At 37.5% G+C, this 20514-nt stretch overlaps 1 protein-coding gene across 1 annotated transcript in view; it reads left to right on the top strand.

Annotated features, from left to right (window-relative positions):
• Positions 1-18086: 18086 nt before the first annotated feature.
• The window catches only part of PAX6 (paired box 6), a 29423-nt gene continuing 26995 nt past the window's right edge, over positions 18087-20514 (top strand). The window contains exon 1 of the mRNA XM_073658093.1: positions 18087-18264. The gene's annotated coding sequence lies outside the window, so the exon portion shown is untranslated. The remainder of the gene's footprint in view (positions 18265-20514) is intronic.

The raw sequence follows: 20514 nt of genomic DNA, 5'->3' as shown, positions 1-20514 counted from the left end.
AACCCCTTAAAGTACATGGTCTGTTGACGTATACGGTGCAGGCTGCCACCCTAATCCAGGATGATGCAGGTCACTGCCCTATTTTTTATTCTGTTGTCGCCTATTTCTAGCACCTACAAAAATGTTTTAAATGTCAGAACACTCCCATAATAAGGGGGCATTCAGAAGTTCGTACAAATCGGTCCGAGATTGGACCGCAATGCACAGACTGGTAGGGGGTTTCCCAACCCGAGCGCAACAGTTTCTTGGGAGAACTGTGGCCAGAACGTGCATTGCGTTCTGATCTCGGACCGATTTGTATGCACGTCTGAATATATCCTAACAGTGATACATTTGTTCAACATTTTCTGACACATACACATTAGGTAATTTGGTTTCTTACGATGCTGACTCTATCTGTTTTGTACACAATGAGAAGACAATCTCTACGATGTTGCATCTAAAACCCTGAATCAAGGGATGACCCAATATGTAGAATAATGTAACAATATACCTGTAAAATGAGTAGAACACAATCTAATGTTCATGTAAAATATTTTTAAATGTCTAAAGTAGACTTCTAATGTTAGAAATTAATTAAGAGTTTCGGTCAAGGCCAGTAATGCATCTCAAGGACACTTGAAGGACGCTAACTTCTAAGCCTGTTAATATTTGTGTCCTTAAAGGTCTGAGACCTCTGGCAGTCGCAGGGCCTCCGCTGAGCTTTCACAGCCCTGATATTATATTGGTTTGAGAGCTTCCTTTTTTATCCTCCCCTTCCAATGAATCATTTGCTCTATTCTTTTTAATTGTGATAGCCAATTAGCCATCGTGTATGCCCCAGTTGCCTGTAACGGAGCATTAAACTAGGCTTTATTTAACGCTAATTTACCATAGCTGTTTTGTTTAACTTTGTCTTGTATGGAGCCGGTTTTGTAACAAAAAATAGGTATAATTTTATGTGGCGTTGCATTTCTTTTACCCTATGCTCAGCAAGGCTTCTCTTTATTGTACACCCGGGCAGGCCAGGCAGGAAGGATGAAGCCTTATTTCCGAGCACCTGGAGCCCACAGAACAGAAAATTAGCATTGATATAGATTTAGTTGAAATGTAATCTCTTAAATCTGTCCAAGATTCGGGGAGATAATTACACTTTCACTGAATTGCCAAGGGTCAGAGTCTCTGTGGACCTGAGGAGTTGATTTACTAACAATAGTGTAACATGAAAAAATAGTGTTTGAGATTATAATGTTAATATATTCTGCCACAAGGGAGTCAAGGGTAATGTACGGCTCATTCAATATAAGTTGATTCCTTTTCCTGTGTGGAGATACTAATCCTTTCTAGCAGTTAATTACAAAGAAAAGTTATGTTTAAAATTACACAAGCAGTGCTAATCGATTGTAATACAATATTGGCAGGAGCTTTCTTTTGAGAGAAGCTTTGGAGGTTTATGTGAAATAAAGCAAAAGGGAGAAAGGAGAGGGGGAGTGTGCGGTGGAGAAAAGACAGAAAGCGGGAACGAAAATAGAAAGTTAGGTCTCAAGCCTTCCACGGTAATATGGACCCATGATATGGCGCCTCTAGTGTTCTAGGGGTCCATTCCGCATGTTCTGTACTGCCGCTTACAATCTCATAGACTTCTGCTGAATCCACAAGAAAGAAAATGGTGCCATGCCCTTTTGTGGGTTGTTTTATGAAAGTGTTCTCCACTGAAAGCATTAATTGTAAAGGAGAATACAGTGGGAATAAGGGCTGCAATGCCACGGATCGCTCAGTTAGTGTACAACAAGAATAGTGAAGCCTGTCCTGAGCTGTGGAATGTTAATGTGGACAGATCCTTTACAGATCATAAGAAAGGGAAAAAAGTATAAAAAGATAAGAAATAAATAACACTTGTGTCTTCTTAAATGGCAGAATAGCCATTGGAGCCTGGACAACGATTGTTACCTCTGTATCCCAAATAGTTATGACTCTAAAAGAAAAAATAGAGAAAAGTGGAAGAAAAAATGGAAAGGAGACAATGGAGAAAAAAAAGATAGAAGAAATGAACTGAGAAATTAAAAACAGAGAATAAGGCTCTGTTCACACTACTGTTAATGCTTCTACTCTTAAAGGAGCAATGACATTATACCAGATCCCATTGAATCCTGATAAATCCCATTCACTTATGACATAAGCAAAATTAAGCACCTATGCTATTCTTTCTACTGGACACAATATCTATGTGAACAGAGCTCAAACATAGTGAAGTGCTAGGGACAGAACAATTTCCAATGAAAAATTGTGTGAGAAAAATTGTCACATAAACTGGATTATTATCATAGATTAAGATTAAAACTAGAGTAAAATTTAGCCTAAGGCCTGGGTTCAGAAAGCACACGAAAAAATCATTTGCTTTTCATCCAGAAAACTCGGATGATTGTCATCTGTATTGTCATCCGTGTGCCGAGTTTTGACATCAGCAGATTAATTGTACATGATCAAATACAGTTTTCTATTGTAATATTGGCAATGTGTCTATAAAGAAAGGATGCTATATGGATGATCCGTATGGGATCAGATTTTTCTGTGCATTGTAGACTTGAATACGTGAGTCTCATCTGAAACGGGGAAAAGAATAGCGCATGCTGCAATTTTTTTTCGCGCGCACATATGGCCTGTGTGAAAAAACGGTCATCTGCAAAACCCTATTCAATAACATAGTCCACCATGTACTGTACGCCTGATAATTGGTCGTGACTTGGACAGCGCGCGTCTCTGTAGTACACTCATCTGAACAAGCCCCATAGAGCAGACTCTTTAGCTGGCGAAGGATTGTTTACCCTGGATACAACCGAGTTAGGACTTGTTCACACTTCAGGATCTGTCTTATCTGCAGCAAGTAGATTTCCATTCACTGACATCAAACAGGGATCTCATGGGCTATCAGACAGTGCAAGAATTATGTAGCTCAATGTATGTGAAGCAGGAAAACCTTTGAAGTGTTTGTCTTGGTGGTGTTAGTATTGTAAACCTTTACAGATCAGCAGAAATTATTTATTCCCTAAGAAAATAAATCATTATTACAAATTATTACATTTTTAAGGAAATGCTTCTTAACACTTCAGTAAAGGTTAGACATACAAGAGACTTATATAGCAGGTCAACTGGAGGCGCTTAACCCGTTCCCTGCCAGGGGCAAGCAACTTCTGTTGCTCTGGGGTCTAGTTTCAGGAAGACTTCCAGTAATCATCATGACTAATACGACTTCTGCAGTCAGATACATTCCAGCTCCTTATTCATCTCCTAATCTGCACATACACTCCGGTGCCCTGGAGAACGCACCGCTACTACAGTGAATGTAGCTTGTATGTCGCTGACAATTACATGGAGGTCGCCCTGTCTATCTTCACGATCAGTTTTTACACCAATTTAAAAGTTAAAACCTAATGGACTTTGGATCGCCTATATAAAATAGACAAATGTGGAGTATTTTTGGATAGCAAGTATGCAAGGTCAAATACTTGTCATGCATTTGATCAGAGGAAACAAAGTGTACAATTATGTACTAAATAGTAAGACACTGGGTAACACTGTCACGTGAAAAAGGTTTAGGGGTAAGAATAGATAACAAAGTTATCTTTAGTGGCCAGTGCCAGGCAGCTGCTGCCAAGGCAAATAAAATAATGGGATGCATTAAAAGAGGCATAGATGCTCATGAGGAGAACATAATTTTACCTCTATACAAGTCACTAGTGCGACCACACTTAGAATACTGTGTACAGTTCTGGTCTCCGGTGTATAAGAAAGACATAGCTGAACTAGAGCGGGTGCAGAGAAGAGCGACCAAGGTTATTAGAGGACTGGGGGGTCTGCAATACCAAGACAGGTTATCAAATTGGGGTTTGTAAAAACTAATGATTAGGGGTGATGTTATTACAATGTACAAATATATGAGGAGACAGTACAGAGATCTTCTAGTGATCGTTTTACACCTAGTCCTGAGACAAGGGGGCATCCTCCACATCTAGAGGAAAGAAGGTTTAATCATAATCACAGATGCAGAGTCTTTACTGTAAGGCTATGTTCACACATTGCGTTTTAGCTGCATTTTTTTTCTGCAGGAAAACCTGATCTCTTGGCAGGAGGTTTGTTCAGGATTTTTCTTGCTTTTTTGCTTGTTTTTTGGTTCATTTTTGGTGTGTTTTTTTCACTGTCCATTTGTCTCTTTATGCATGTATATAAAGTTCAGTGAAAAAAAAATTCTCATTCTGGTTTTGGCACAAAAAATGCTGAAAAACCTGACACCTGCATTTTTGGTGCGTTTTCTCAGTGTTTTTTTCACCACCCATTACTTCCAATGGGTGAAAAAACGCTGAAAAAAGTGACATGCTCTATTTTGCGAAAAAACATGCAAAACCCAAAATCCTGATAAAAAAATGTGTGTATGAGATTTCTGCAATCTCATAGACTTTGCTGGTACTGTAAAACGCAGGTGAAAATTTGCATAAAAAAAGCATAAAAAATGCTGAAAAAACGCAATGTGTGAACATAGCTTAAGAACAGTGAGTCCATGGACCTCTCTGCCACATGATGCTGTAATGGCTGATTCATTACAAAACTACAAAGTGGTACTGATGCCTTTCTTGAAAAATACAATATTACAGGTTATGGGACGTTGATCCAGGAAACTAGTCTGATTGTCATATTTGGAGTTTGTAAGGAATTTTTTCCCTGATACGGGGCAATTAGCATCTGCTTCATGGGGTTTTTACCTTCCTGTGGATTAACAGGATTATAGGTTCAACTCGATGGACCTTTGTCTTTATTCAACTTTAACAACTCAAAACTGATCCTACATTGTAACCTGCACTGACAAGAAATTAAGTCTAGATCGGACATCTTTGCCTTTTATCTAGATATCAGGTTAGATAATTATGTGCATGGTAAAATTACCAAATAAAACAAGAAATTACCAGATATTTGCATAGTGACATTTATTACTTGCTGGCAAAGACATTTAGTGATTGACAAATGAACAAATTAATCATGAGTTCATACTTTGTACTTATGATAAAGATAGATAGATAGATAGATAGATAGATAGATAGATAGATAGATAGATAGATATGGGATAGATAGATAGATAGATAGATAGATATAGATAGATAGATAGATAGATATGGATAGATAGATAGATAGATAGATAATAGATAGATAGATAGATAGATATAGATAGATAGATAGATAGATATGGATAGATAGATAGATAATAGATAGATAGATAGATAGATATGGATAGCTAGATAGATAGATCATAGATAGATAGATAGATAGATAGATCATAGATAGATAGATAGATAGATAGATAGATCATAGATAGATAGATAGATAGATAGATAGATAGATAGATAGATAGGAGATAGATATGGATAGATAGATATGTAATAGATAGATAGAAGATAGATAGAAGATATATAGATAGATAGATAGATAGATAGATATACAACAGATAGAAAGATAGATAGATATTGTAAGTCTATATGGTCTACAAATGATTTATTTTGTTCTAAATACTGAAACTACAAGTATATAGTATGACACATTCACATCAATGTATTTTGTAGATAAATACTTTGTAGATAAATTATTTATTATATTACAATATTACAGATAACAGTTCTCTTTTTTTGTATAAAAATGTCATTGAGGAAGCTACAATGTATGGATATAGGACAATGATACACATACAATATACAATGTACCAATATAAAAATAAGAATGATAACATTAGAAGGAAAACGTGTGGACCTGGAGGAGGAATCAGAACAACTGTATAAATGATGATGGATCAAATAATAACATTGTCAGATCCTGGTAGGTAGAGAGATGGAATTAATAAAGAGATTGGCGTCAAAAATAAACAAATTCATAGAAATACAGAACAAAATAAGACAATGCTATAATAAACAATGAAGCAAGTACAGTAACCGGAATAGATGGACAGAATCCAGAAGAGATTTACATGGTTCTTTTCCATTTGCCCTGGGCCGAGGCCAACATCCGCTCCACATGTCACCATCAACATGGTACGTAGGGCTTTTTACTAGTGCCCAAAGGCCAATGTCGAAGCAGAAACCCCCAAATGCAAATCCCAGGTCTCCCTAATCTTCTATGTAACAGCAATCTATATGTTAATAGAATAGGATATAGAGGTGGCAAGTTGTAATTTGTCTCCTCAATGCCTGTAGCCCCCTGGTAAGGTCCCATCTCTTGCATGTTGTCATAGAACAGCTTGAGTCTTACATTAACTTCCTTTTGATGGCCCAGGGATGACAAATGCGCTTGTTTTATCCATACAATTTATTTCATTATTGTGTCCAACAGGAATCATCACTATCAATCATAGGGGAGTCCACTTGGCAGGTGTCAGTCTTGCTATGTTTTGGAGGATTCAGTCTATATTTAATCCAATTACAAGGGTCAGGGCATCAGTGCAAATCCCCTTGTTAGATCTCCTGTCTAATATTCAAGATTTAAAGTCAGCGAGATCACATGGATGGACGGGGTGTTTAAATATCTCATTGGAATCATACAGAGGTTTACTAATTTCTATTATGGAGATGCAGGTTTGGACCTAAATGTAATATCTTGTTATGTTGCTGTATGGAAAGGAGGGGGGGGGGGGGTTGGTGGGTAATGATGATGATGATGATGAGGGGGGGGGACTTTCCGCTCCATGGGCTTTCAAATACAATTGTAGATCGAACTCTGCCTTGTCAAGTTGAGCAAAAGTGAATTCGTAACATCAACGACGTGACTGTCTACTCTGTGCTCATTGCCTCCAATCACCCCCAGGGAATCCAGCTAATGTCTCAGTCTAGAGCCAGGAGGAGGCACAAGAGGAAATCAACTATCAGACAAGCTTGTTATTACTATTAATAATAAAATATCTCTAATGGGATCTCTTTTTTGCCATAAATATAAGGATGCATTTTATTATTTTCAGTTGTATTTTTTGGATTTAAAAAAAAAAAATGTGGAAAATTATAATTTCTCTCTTGATTCTCTTTATAAGTCCCGTAATAATTGTGACAATTATAATTACTTAAATGTATAATGGAAAGATTTGCGGAATATGTTGGTGCCAAACAATAAAGAATAATAAGCATAATAATACACATATAATAGAAAATATTTCTTACATTATGTTGATACTATTATGCAGTGGTGATTATATTATTATTGTTGCTTTGTTATTTTTTAAGATAATTTATTACAAATAGTTTAAAGTTAGCAGTTATTTTAGGTTTTACATGTTACTTTTAATTATATCATTATCACTCTTTTTCAACATTAAAGTTTGTATTGTTTTAAAGTTGGTTAATGAGACTGGAGTAGGAGAGATACGTAGATGTGTGTGTACATACATATATATATATATTTTCTATACTTTCAGAAATGTTATCACACTCATGCATATTTTTATTTTATTTTAGATGTCTTTAATAATATATATTGCACATATTAATCATTCTAATCAATCCCATAGTTTAATAATTCACCTATTTAGTACTTAATGAAAAAAATAAATCTGCGGTTTCTATGAGGATATTTTTTACCTAATACACAGGTTGCAGCTCAGACGACTGATCAGTTATCCGTCCCTTTTCCCTTACTCACCTTGTATGAGGCATATGGGGATTGGCTCTCGGGTGCCATAATGGGCCCAGGTGATCCAGCGGGGCGCCCTGACAGACACTTACCGTTGTGTGACCTGATGGGCATCACATCCATGGCAGAGTGATTGGTGCTCGGCTGCGGGACGCTGTGAGCGCAGCAGAGCTGAGGCTTCTCCTGGGTTCTGCAGTCTGTGTAATGCCACAGTAAACAAATTGTCTTGATGCGCTTATTATTATTGCTCAGATTCTGCTTGGATAGAGAATTAAAGCTCATTATTACAGTGTGTGTGCTGAGAATTGCTCAGTCTATGGGAACACATGGGCTTAGGGCATCCTTCAAAACTTCACATTGCAAACTAACTGAAAGATGCATTATACATTTCTAACACATACAACTGGGTCTAGCTGACAGTTTCTCCTGGAAAGATAAGCCCGTGTAGACTTGGGCAACGCAACCATTCTTATGGCTTCATGCATGTGTTGTCACCGTCTGCGAGATTGACAAATGAACCCACCAGACAATGCAGCTATTTACAGATGCAGCAGAGCTGAGTATGTCACTTGGCACAACACTTTGTATTGCAACTATTGTTGACTATGGTATCAAATAAGACTGTGGGATCATATAAGACTGTGGGATCATATAAGACTGCGGGATCATATAAGACTGCGGGATCATATAAGACTGTAGGCTCATATAAGACTGTGGGATCATATAGACTGCGGGATCATGTAAGACTGTGGGCTCATATAAGACTGTGGGCTCATATAAGACTGTGGGATCATATAGACTGCGGGATCATGTAAGACTGTGGGCTCATATAAGACTGTGGGCTCATATAAGACTGCGGGATCATATAGACTGCGGGATCATGTAAGACTGTGGGCTCATATAAGACTGTGGGCTCATATAAGACTGTGGGATCATATAGACTGCGGGATCATGTAAGACTGTGGGATCATATAAGACTGCGGGATCATATAAGACTGTGGGATCATATAAGACTGCGGGATCATATAAGACTGCGGGATCATATAAGACTGTGGGATCATATAAGACTGTGGGATCATATAGACTGCGGGATCATGTAAGACTGTGGGATCATATAAGACTGCGGGATCATATAAGACTGTGGGATCATATAAGACTGTGGGCTCATATAAGACTGTGGGCTCATATAAGACTGCGGGATCATATAGACTGCGGGATCATATAGACTGCGGGATCATGTAAGACTGTGGGATCATATAAGACTGCGGGATCATATAAGACTGCGGGATCATATAGACTGTGGGATCATATAAGACTGCGGGATCATATAAGACTGTGGGATCATATAAGACTGCGGGATCATATAAGACTGCGGCTCATATAAGACTGCGGCTCATATAAGACTGCGGGCTCATATAAGACTGCGGTCTCATATAACATTGTGGTCTCATATAAGACTGTGGGATCATATCAGACTGCGGGCTCATATAACATTGTGGTCTCATATAAGACTGTGGGATCATATAAGACTGCGGGCTCATATAAAACTGTGGGATCATATAAAACTGTGGAATCATATAAGACTGTGGGATCATATAAGACTGCGGGATCATATAAGACTGCGGGCTCATATAAAACTGTAGGCTCATATAAGACTGCTGCTCATATAAGACTGTGGGATCATATAAAACTGTGGAATCATATAAGACTGCGGGATGATATAAGACTGCGGCTCATATAAAACTGTAGGCTCATATAAGACTGCGGCTCATATAAGACTGCAGGCTCATATAAGATTGTGGTCTCATATAAGACTGTGGGCTCATATAAGACTGCGGGCTCATATAAGACTGCGGGCTCATATAAAACTGTGGGATCATATAAAACTGTGGAATCATATAAGACTATAGGCTCATATAAGACTGCAGGCTCATATAAGACTGCGGGCTCATATAAGACTGCGGGATCATATAAGACTGCGGTCTCATATAACATTGTGGTCTCATATATGACTGCAAGCTCATATAAGACTGCGTGTCTCATATAAGACTGCGGGATCATATAAGACTGCGGGATCATATAAGACTGCGGGATCATATAAGACTGCGGGATCATATAAAACTGTGGGATCATATAAGACTGTAGGCTCATACAAGACTGTGGGATCATATAAGACTGCGGGATCATATAAGACTGCAGGCTCATATAAGACTGCGGGATCATATAAGACTGCGGTCTCATATAACATTGTGGTCTCATATATAACTGCAATCTCATATAAGACTGCGTGGCTCATATAAGACTGTGGGATCATATAAGACTGCGGGATCATATAAGGCTGCGTGGCTCATATAAGACTGCGGGCTCATATAACATTGTGGTCTCATATAAGACTGTGGACTCATATAAGACTGTGTGGCTCATATAAGAATGTGGGCTCATATAAGACTGCGGGCTCATATAAGACTGTAGGCTCATATAACATTGTGATCTCAAATAAGACTGCAGGCTCATATAAGATTGTGGGATCATATAAGACTATGGGTTTATATGAAACTGCAGGCTCATATAAGACTGTGGGCCCATATAAGACTGTGGGCTCATATAAGACTGTGGGCTCGTATAAGACTGTGGTCTCATATAACATTGTGGTCTCATATAAGACTGCGGGCTCATATAACATTGTGGACTCATATAAGACTGCGGGCTCAAAACATTGTGGACTCATATAAGACTGTGGGCTCATATAAGACTGCGTGGCTCATATAAGACTGTGGGATCATATAAGACTGCGGGCTCATATAACATTGTGGTCTCAAATAAGATGGTGGGCTCATAAAAGATTGTGGTCTCATATAAGACTGCGGGCTCATATAAGATTGTGATCTCACATAAGACAGTGGGATCATATAAGACTGCGGGCTCATATAAGACTGCGGGCTCATATAAGACTGCGGGCTCATAAGACTGTGGGATCATATAAGACTATGGGTTCATATGAGACTGCAAGCTCATATAAGACTGTGGGATCATATAAGACTGCAGGTTCATATGATACACTGTGGGTTTACCTACTCTGTTGTCATTACCTCTCTAACTGGAGAATACCAAACCCAAATTCAGCTCTGCTTCAATATACTGCATGTTATCTTTGCTACTCAGTGTTTTTTATGATATGATTCCTTAAAAATGTGAAGTAAACCATTAGCTTTACTGTCTTACTCTTCATATAAATGTTAAAACTTTTTTTGGTAAGTTGCAGTTACTTCTGACAAACAACTTCTGATCAGAATATGGTGAGAGGGTGGTGTTGTAGAATATGAACAGTTAGCTAATGAGAGAGCAGGGAGAGGGTACAGAATAGGAGAGGAGAGGATTGAGAGAAGCAGGAGAGAGGAGAGCTAGAAAGGGAGAGAGGAGAGAGGAAAGCGAGAGGAGATAGAGAGAGGGATAAAGGAGATAAAAAGAGAGAGGAGTGAGTGAAAGAGAGGAGATAAGAGAGAGGATAATGAGAGGGACAGAGAGAGAGAGGAGAGAAGATTGAAAGGAACAGAGAGGAGAAAGAGGGAGAAAGTAGAGAGAGAGGCAAGATAGGAGAGAGAAAAGATAGAGAGGAAAGAGAGATAAAAAAGGAGAGAAGAGATAAAGAGAGCGAGGAGAGAACAAGAGAGGAGATAGAGAGAGGGACAAAGGAGATAGAGAGAGGGAGGAGTGACAGAAAGAGAGAGAAGAGAGAGTTAGAGAGGAGACAGACAGGGCGGTGAGAGAGGGACAGAAAGAGCAGAGAAAAGATTGAGAGGAAGAAAGAGGGACAAAGGAGATAGAGAGAGGGAGAGAAGAGATAGAGAGAAAGAAGTGAGAGAAAAGAGAGAAGGACAGAGAGGGTGGAGAGAGAGAAAAAGGAGAAAGGAGGGAGAGAAGGAGAGGGAGAAGAGAGAAAGAGAGAAAATAAAGAGGAAAGAAAGGCGGGAGAGAGGAGAGAGAGAAATGAGATGCTGAGAAAGAGTTTGAGTAAAGAAAAGTGTTCGAAAAATATGGAGAGCGCGAAGGAGGAAGAGAGAGGACAAAAAAGAAAGTGTGAGAGAGAAAAAGAGTCAGATGAAGGGAGAGGAGAGAGAAAGAAGGAAGGGGAGTGAAAAAGAATCAGAAAGAGAGAGTGTGAGAGTGAAGGAAAGAATCAGAAGGATGGGAAGAGGCTGAGATCTTGAATAAGTTAATATCGTTTCGCATTTTAGTTGTTGCTTTATGTTATTATACAGCATTGCTGTGTATTACATATCTGTGCATCACTGTGGTTAACATCTATGTAAACCACTATCAGACAACTACAGAAGAGGGCCCTGTGCAAGAACAATATATGGGTCCTTTGCAATTCTATGGCTCATCATAATGTACAATTTCATCTGCTTTGGAGGTATAAATTGGCCCCTTACCTCTTGGGCCCTTGCACCAATGATATGTATGCCTCTGATGTCAAAACTTTTAGCCCTTCTCTCATTTTCCATATCATACAGCACTCTTTATGGCTGCAATGTTCATGCCCTGTGATAACTGTTTGTGATAAAAAAAAACCCTCTCATGACCCATCCTGCACAAGTAACTACAGACCAGTCTCCAATCTCCCCTTCATATCTAAACTCTTGGAGCGCCTAGTCTACTCCCGCCATACCCGTTACCTCTCCACTCACTCTCTTCTAGATCCATCACAGTCTGGCTTCTGCCCCCTACATTCTACAGAAACTGTACTCATCAAAGTGACCAATGACCTTTTGACAGCAAAACGTAATGATGACTACTCTTTGCTCATTCTTCTTGACCTTTCTGCTGCTTTCTACTCTCTATGCTACACTCAATCTGCATAAAGTACACTGCTCTCTCCTGGTTCTCCTCCTATTTTTCTGACCGCTCCTTCAGTGTATCGTTCACTGGCTCCACTTCTCCTTCCTCTCACTATTGGGGTCCCTCAGGGTTCAGTCCTTTGCCCTCTTCTCTTCTCTCTCTACACGGCCCCAATTACACAGACCATCAGCAAATTTGGCTTTCAGTACCATCTTTATGCTGATGACACACAACTATACACCTCATCCCCTGACCTTACCCCCACTGTACTACAGAACACCAGTGACTGTCTGGCCGCAGTTTCCAGCATCATGTCCGCTCTCTATCTGATACTTAAGCTTTCCAAAACTGTACTTCTTCTGCTCCCACTGTCTACTTACCTCCCTAAATCTGACATCTCCCTCTCCGTGTGTGGCACCACAATAACACCTAGCCAGCAGGCTCGCTGTCTGGGTGTTATGTTTGACACCAATCTTTCCTTCACCTCCCATATACAAGCTCTTGCCTGCTCTTGTCGCTTGCATCTGAAGAACATCTCTAGAATCCGACCCTTTCTCACCATGGAAACAACAAAAACCATCACTGTTGCCCTGATCCTCTCCCACCTTGACTACTGTAACTCTCTATTAATTGGCCTCCCCCTCACTCGACTTTCCCCTCTCCAGTCCATCCTTTATGCCGCAGCCAGGGTCATCTATCTGGCTAATCATTACTCGGACGCTTCCGCTCTGTGCCAGTCATTGCACTGGCTGCCCATACATTATAGGATCCAATTTAAATTGCTTGTTCTCACCCAAGAAGCTCTCCACAGAGCCGCACCCTCTACATATCTTCCCTCATTTCTGTTTATGGGCCTACCCATTCTCTACGCTCTGCAAGAGACTTTCGACTAACATCCGCACTAATCCGTACCTCCCACTCCCGGCTCCAAGACTTCTCCCAAGTTGCACCTATTCTTTGGAATGCTCTACCCCAAGAAATTAGGATGAATCACAACTTACACAGTTTTAGGCTCTACCTAAAAACACATCTGTTTAGGGCGGCCTATCACGTTCCCTAATTGAAGTCCTTTTATTTATAGCCCATTCACTATTTCTCTGAACATAATTCTCCATCAAACTCGACTGCACCCAAAAGCACTACAATTACTGCCTGGTGATGACCTCGTGCAGCCTTTATCTATCCCTCATCCCCTCATGATGGCTGGACCATCATTGTAAATAAGCCCCTGTACTTTGCGTCACCCCCACCTCATTGTAGCTTGTAAGTTCTTACGAGCAGGGTCGTCATTATTTTTGCTTTATTTATTGAATTATCTTTAACTGTTACTTATGACTGTTGTATATGAACCTCTGAATTGTAAAGTGCTGACGAATATATTGGTGCTATATAAATAAAGATTATTATTATTATAATGTGTGCTATGTAAACCTTAAACATCACACATTAATAATAATAATAATAATAAGTTAGGCCAAGCGACTGCCTGTTTCCCCTATGAGTAGTGTGTTGTAGTAGTAATACCATGTAACACAGCATTTGCTGACTTAGGTTTATCGCTGTTCACTTAAATTCAGGGCATGATCCAGGTGTGCGCCTGTGATGTGGCGGGGCATGTGATGTGGTGGGGCATGTGACATGGTGGGGCATGTGATGTGGCGGAGCATGTGATGTGGTGGGGCATGTGACGTGGTGGGGCATGTGACGTGGTGGGGCATGTGACGTGGTGGGGTATGTGATGTGGTAGAGCATGTGACTTGGTGGGGCATGTGATGTGGCGGGGCATGTGATGTGGTGGGGCATGTGACATGGTGGGGCATGTGATGTGGCGGAGCATGTGATGTGGTGGGGCATGTGACGTGGTGGGGCATGTGACGTGGTGGGGCATGTGATGTGGTAGAGCATGTGACTTGGTGGGGCATGTGATGTGGTGGGGCATGTGATGTGGTGGGGCATGTGACATGGTGGGGCATGTGATGTGGCGGAGCATGTGATGTGGTGGGGCATGTGACGTGGTGGGGCATGTGACGTGGTGGGGCATGTGATGTGGTAGAGCATGTGACTTGGTGGGGCATGTGATGTGGTGGGGCATGTGATGTGGTGGGGCATGTGACATGGTGGGGCATGTGATGTGGCGGAGCATGTGATGTGGTGGGGCATGTGACGTGGTGGGGCATGTGACGTGGTGGGGCATGTGATGTGGTAGAGCATGTGACTTGGTGGGGCATGTGATCTGGAGCTAAGTGTTGGGCTGCCACAGGCCACTTTGCTTTGCCGAGTGTATTAAAAAATGTAGAACACACTTAGAGGCAGCAAACCTTTTTCGCAGGGTAAGGGAAGCCCTGCTAAGACTGCCATGACCCTTCATACTAGCAGAGATAGTTGTGTGGACTTGTCAGTAGTCCAGATAGTCCAATTTCTGGTGGCTTCTGGTTTTCCTATAATGGTAGTAAGTTTATATACAGCATGAAGTTGTATTTCTCTTATGTATATGTAACTATTTACAGGGTGTATAGGGGCATAAATGCCACTGTTCTTGGCAGAGTGCACACAGTATGTGTGTCTGACAAGTGTGTACACTGTGTGCCTTTGTGTGTGCACGCTCAGTGTGTGCCTGGCAGTATGTGCACTCCATGTAGTCAGGCCGGGCAGACTTCTCTTTATGCCTCATTGATTTCTGGAGAGCAGTGCAGTTTGGATAGGGGGTAGTAAGAGCACCTGGTCCAGGCTCAGGATCCATCTCCTATTATTGACAGACAGATAAGCAGGCGGGAGCCGTGGTGTTTCCAATGCTTCCTTCAAGAACCCTGCTGGGTTGCAGGGATTCCGAGTCCCTTAATGGCAACAACTCCAAATAATCAGTAAAACACCTTTGTGACAGCTCTTTCCCAGGCTACCACTTTTAAGCCAGTGAAATATTAGCCACCAGTTTCCTGAGAAACCTGCTGGAGGAGTGTTGCACCTCTACTATGTAATGTGAGCAAACAGTGAGCAGAGAACCCTGGTCAACACAGGGATAGATAGATAGATAGATAGATAGATAGATAGATAGATAGATAGATAGATAGATAGATAGATAGATAGATAGATAGATAGATAGATAGAGATAGATAAATATGGATAGATAGATAGATGATAGATATAATATATAGATCTAGATAGATATAATATAGATAGATTATAGATATAATATAGATAGAGAAGGGATAAATGATAGATAGATGATAGATATAATATAGATAGATGATAGATATAATATAGATAGAGAATAGATAAATGATAGATAGATGATAGATATAATATAGATAGATGATAGATATAATATAGATAGAGAAGAGATAAATAATAGATAGATGATAGATATAATATAGATAGATGATAGATATAATATAGATAAGAGATAAATGATAGATGATAGATATAATATAGATAGATAAGAGATAAATGATAGATAGATGATAGATATAATTTAGATAGATGATAGATATAATATAGATAGAGAAGAGATAAATGATAGATAGATGATAGATATAATATAGATAGATGATAGATATAATATAGATAGATGATAGATATAATATAGATAAGAGATAAATGATAGATGATAGATATAATATATATAGATAAGAGATAAATTATAGATAGATGATAGATATAATATAGATAGATGATAGATATAATATAGATAAGAGATAAATGATAGATGATAGATATAATATAGATAGATAAGAGATAAATTATAGATAGATGATAGATATAATATAGATAGACGACAGATATAATATAGATAGATAAGAGATAAATAATTGATAGATGATAGATATAATATAGATAGATAGATGATAGATATGATATAGATAGATAAGAGATAAATTATAGATATAATATAGATAGATCATAGATAAATGATAGATAGATAGAATATAGATAGATATATAGATAGATCATAGATAAATGATAGATATAATTTAGATAGATGATAGATAAATGATAGATATAATAGATGATAGATATAATATAGATAAGAGATAAATGATAGATAGATGATAATTATAATATAGATAGAGATAGATACAATATAACTATATAGATAAAATATAGATAGATAGGTAGATAGATAGATTGATAGATAGATAAAAGATATACAATGGAATGTAAAGAAAGCATAATTTTAAGGGCAAACAATCCTCTTATAATTGTATCCGATGCTGGGTTAAATTAGAGGATTTCCCTCACTCTGGGGATTTTATACATTTACTATCTCTCTTTTCTCTCCCTTTATTTACAGAGTAAGAGAAACAAACATATATAATCATATCCATCAGATTGGATGGGTAGAGGAGTAGGTGACAGGCCAGCAGCAGATAATATAGGCTCCAGGTAAGTGTCACTATCTGGGCTGAGGTCATGTATGTTTAGAGTAATTAGCTGACTTTACACACATAGCTGCAGATGTGAACACGTGTTGACAATATTACTGCAACATATGTGTGCGTGTACATATAATATACTCATGTACACAGATAGTAAGAATGATTTTGTCACTTACCTCTAATGTACAGCACCACCACTATTCTAAATTAGTATAATAAGTTGATTTACCTGCAGTCCCATGTAATACCACAGATAACACCGCAATGGGATATCAAATGTCAAGCTTGGCTCTGCTATATTTCATATACTCACTAATTTTACAAGTGCACAATGGATTATATGTGTTAAAATTATCATAGTGACCTGTAACTATATACAGATGAATAACAGCATTCTGTATGTGTATGCTAATGCTGCGCAGTAGATTCATTATTAGGAGGCACATTCTACTAATAAGAACAGTATACATTTGATTCAGTGATGAATAGACATAATCCAGATTACTGACTGATGACAAGATTTATATTTTACTGTATGCATAAATTCTGTGTGTGTAATGATGTTTTCATTAACCACATTGTGGGGTATATATTTATATAACAATACATTTATTTATATAGCACCAACAAATTTACAAAAAGAGAAGTGTACAGGGGGTAAATATACACAGATCAGGTGAATTACCCACCCTACTTTGTGGATAGATAGATAGATAGATAGATAGATAGATAGATAGATAGATAGATAGATAGATAGATAATAGATGGATAGATAGATAGATAGATAGATATGGATAGATAGATAATAGATACATAGATAGATAATAGATAGATAGATAATAGATAGATAGATAGATAGATAGATATGGCTAGATAGATATTATATAAAATATATGTAAAAAAAATGAAAACATAAAAAGCATGTAAAAATATTAAATTAATATTTACATATTTATTGTTCATTTATCGATTTATATATTTTTTCTTGCTTCTAATTTTAAATTCATGATTAACTGTTTTCTATACTCATTAGTGCAATATATATATATATACATTTATAGATTGCATTACATCTCTTATATTATTTTTTTATTATTAATAATAATAATATAGATTAGCCAGGCCTGTGTGTCCCCTCTATGCTTATTAATAGGATAGTATGGAGAGCATTACTCTCCCCTGTGATGTCACCAGCTTGTCTCAGCCAATCAGGGCCCAGCTGGCATTGATATTAAGGGAAAGTTAGAGTGTAGTCACACACCCTGGCTTTTTCCTGTCATTGACATTTAAACTGAGTGGCAGATTCTCATGTAAAAACTGAAGATCAAATCTGCCAGTTCTTAACTATCAAGGAAAAGCACAAGTGGCAGAATTATCATCACAGATCATGTGAATTGCTCCTTGCAAGCTGCAACAGGTAATTTTTTTTTCTTAATACTTGTGTAAATCATGCTAATCCCAGGCTATCTGCTGTATTTGTTCTGTCTGCTTGCTGAGATATCCTATAGCCTTATCATTCATATTAAAAGCTGCGTTTTCCAGTAGAGAATTTAGAACAGAAGGATTTTAGAAATTTATCAAAACTAGAGAACACAAATCCATAGGTAAAATACTCAGAATGCTATCGAACATAATACACGTACAGTTCTCAGTTGTGTTTGGCTGAATAGCTGGAAGTTTTAATTCTTTTCTTGTGTAATGGAAGAATGTGCTGCAAATAGTTGTGAGAATTGAAAATCCTTTACCTTTACCCCTTGTGATTTGATCTTTTTTTCGGAAGACCTTATAATTAGTGATTTGCACCGGCTAGGAGAATAGGGAGTTGAGTTACAGTGAACTGGTCACACCCTCCTCGTCTGCTGAAAAACTTACTTAACAAAATTCAATTTAAAGAGAGAAAAAAAAAACAATCATGGCCTGATATACTGGTATCGGTATGAAATCACTGGCACTTAAAAGAAAAATTACAAATATATTGGAAACCTTTCGTATGCTGCAATTTTTAACTTTTTGATTTGTACTTTTCTGAGATTTATGTAGTATGAAAGAAAGTAGTAGATGTACATTTTCCATATATATGTATATATATACAAATGTATTATATATGTACATATATGTATATATTTTTTCAAATTATAAGACTATTCTAAAAATGTATTGACTATTTATATACATTATTATATTTGAAAAAAGTGCAATATTTCATAAATCTTAGCTTTTTTTGTAGAATTTGATATTTTTCAATTTATTTTTTTTAAAGAACATTCAAAACAGTCTAAATTTTTATGCCACGATTTATAAACAAATCTTAGAGCAACAAATAAAGTGAAAAGTAGCATTGAAAAAAAAAAAAAAAATACACTTTTCTATTATATTTGCACCTGATTTGTGCTACAGACTGGGATTTGCACTCCCTAATAAAATTAATCAAATCATCATTGAGCTGTTTAAAGCCTTGATGATTAACGCAGATTAAATGTTACAAGTGTTTGGAACAGCTTGGGATGGCCCTTTTGCAGAAATCAAATTAATACTTAAATTCTTAAAAAAAAAAACTAAATGCAGAAAAATGACTGAAAATTTAATGAAAAAGAAAGGGAAAGCATATAAGAACTACATTTAAAAACAAGTCTAAAGTTTTTTTTTAATTAATATGATTTCTAAAAAAAAGTGGAAAACATTAAAAAATATAATTACCTTTTGTAATACTTTAGACAGTATCAGCCTGGCTGTACTCCTCTGCCACGCAAGAGGCTTGTGTGTATTTCTTTAAAATGATGAATTTACACTTAACTCAATGTCCCTAACACTAAAGAACTTCAACACCGCCCCATATACACAAATAGTCATTGGTTTTCCTGGAGGCAAATGCATTTCAGTCTAACACGTCAGGAATGGTGTTTATCTCTAGGTTCAAAGTGATCTGGACAAGGGGACTTTAAGCATTTTTCTGGGTATTAAAAAAGGTGACTTGTAGAGCAGATATTAATGCAACAAGACACACATAGCACTGGCACAAAACCTACTGCATTATTATTGTAAAGTGTAGAAACAAAGACACTTCATTTTATTCAGATGCAAAAGTATTTACATAAGTTTCTCACAATTACAATAGTGAAGACATTTACATATATAACTTGTAAAAAATAAATATTACACACATTTTAAGGCAAACAGAAAGCCGCACAATAGCTAACAGAACTTTACGTAATAATACAATTTATATATATATATGTTAACAATAATAGATAGAAAAAAAATCAAGAATTGAAATGACAATAAAACACAACAAAAATAATTTTCAAAATCAGATTTATTATCACTAAATAAGAACAGCAAGCATTGTATTTACATTTGCTTTTACATCTAAAATTATATTTGCATTTAAAATTAATAATAATGAAACCTATGCAGAACTAATATTAATAAATCAATTTGAATCATAATGCAGATTAGAGATTGCATTTACATTGGATTTTTAAATATAATTGTTATTACTTTTACAGAAACACACAAAGTATTCCATATGCCATACAATTGTTTTTTATAAAAGCTTCATAAAGACAATAGTAATTATAGTAAAGTGTTTTGTGATACTTCACGTCTTTGTATGCTATTGTATTAGTGGGGAAAAAACTTTTTTGTTGACCTTGGCATTTTCAATAAA

Source organism: Phyllobates terribilis, unplaced genomic scaffold (assembly GCF_046119375.1).
Source record: "Phyllobates terribilis strain yellow unplaced genomic scaffold, ASM4611937v1 Scaffold_13__5_contigs__length_258822181, whole genome shotgun sequence".
Classification (NCBI taxonomy): Eukaryota; Metazoa; Chordata; class Amphibia; order Anura; family Dendrobatidae; genus Phyllobates; species Phyllobates terribilis.
Note: the sequence above shows the minus strand (reverse complement) of the source record. Positions and strands in the feature narration are given on the sequence as shown.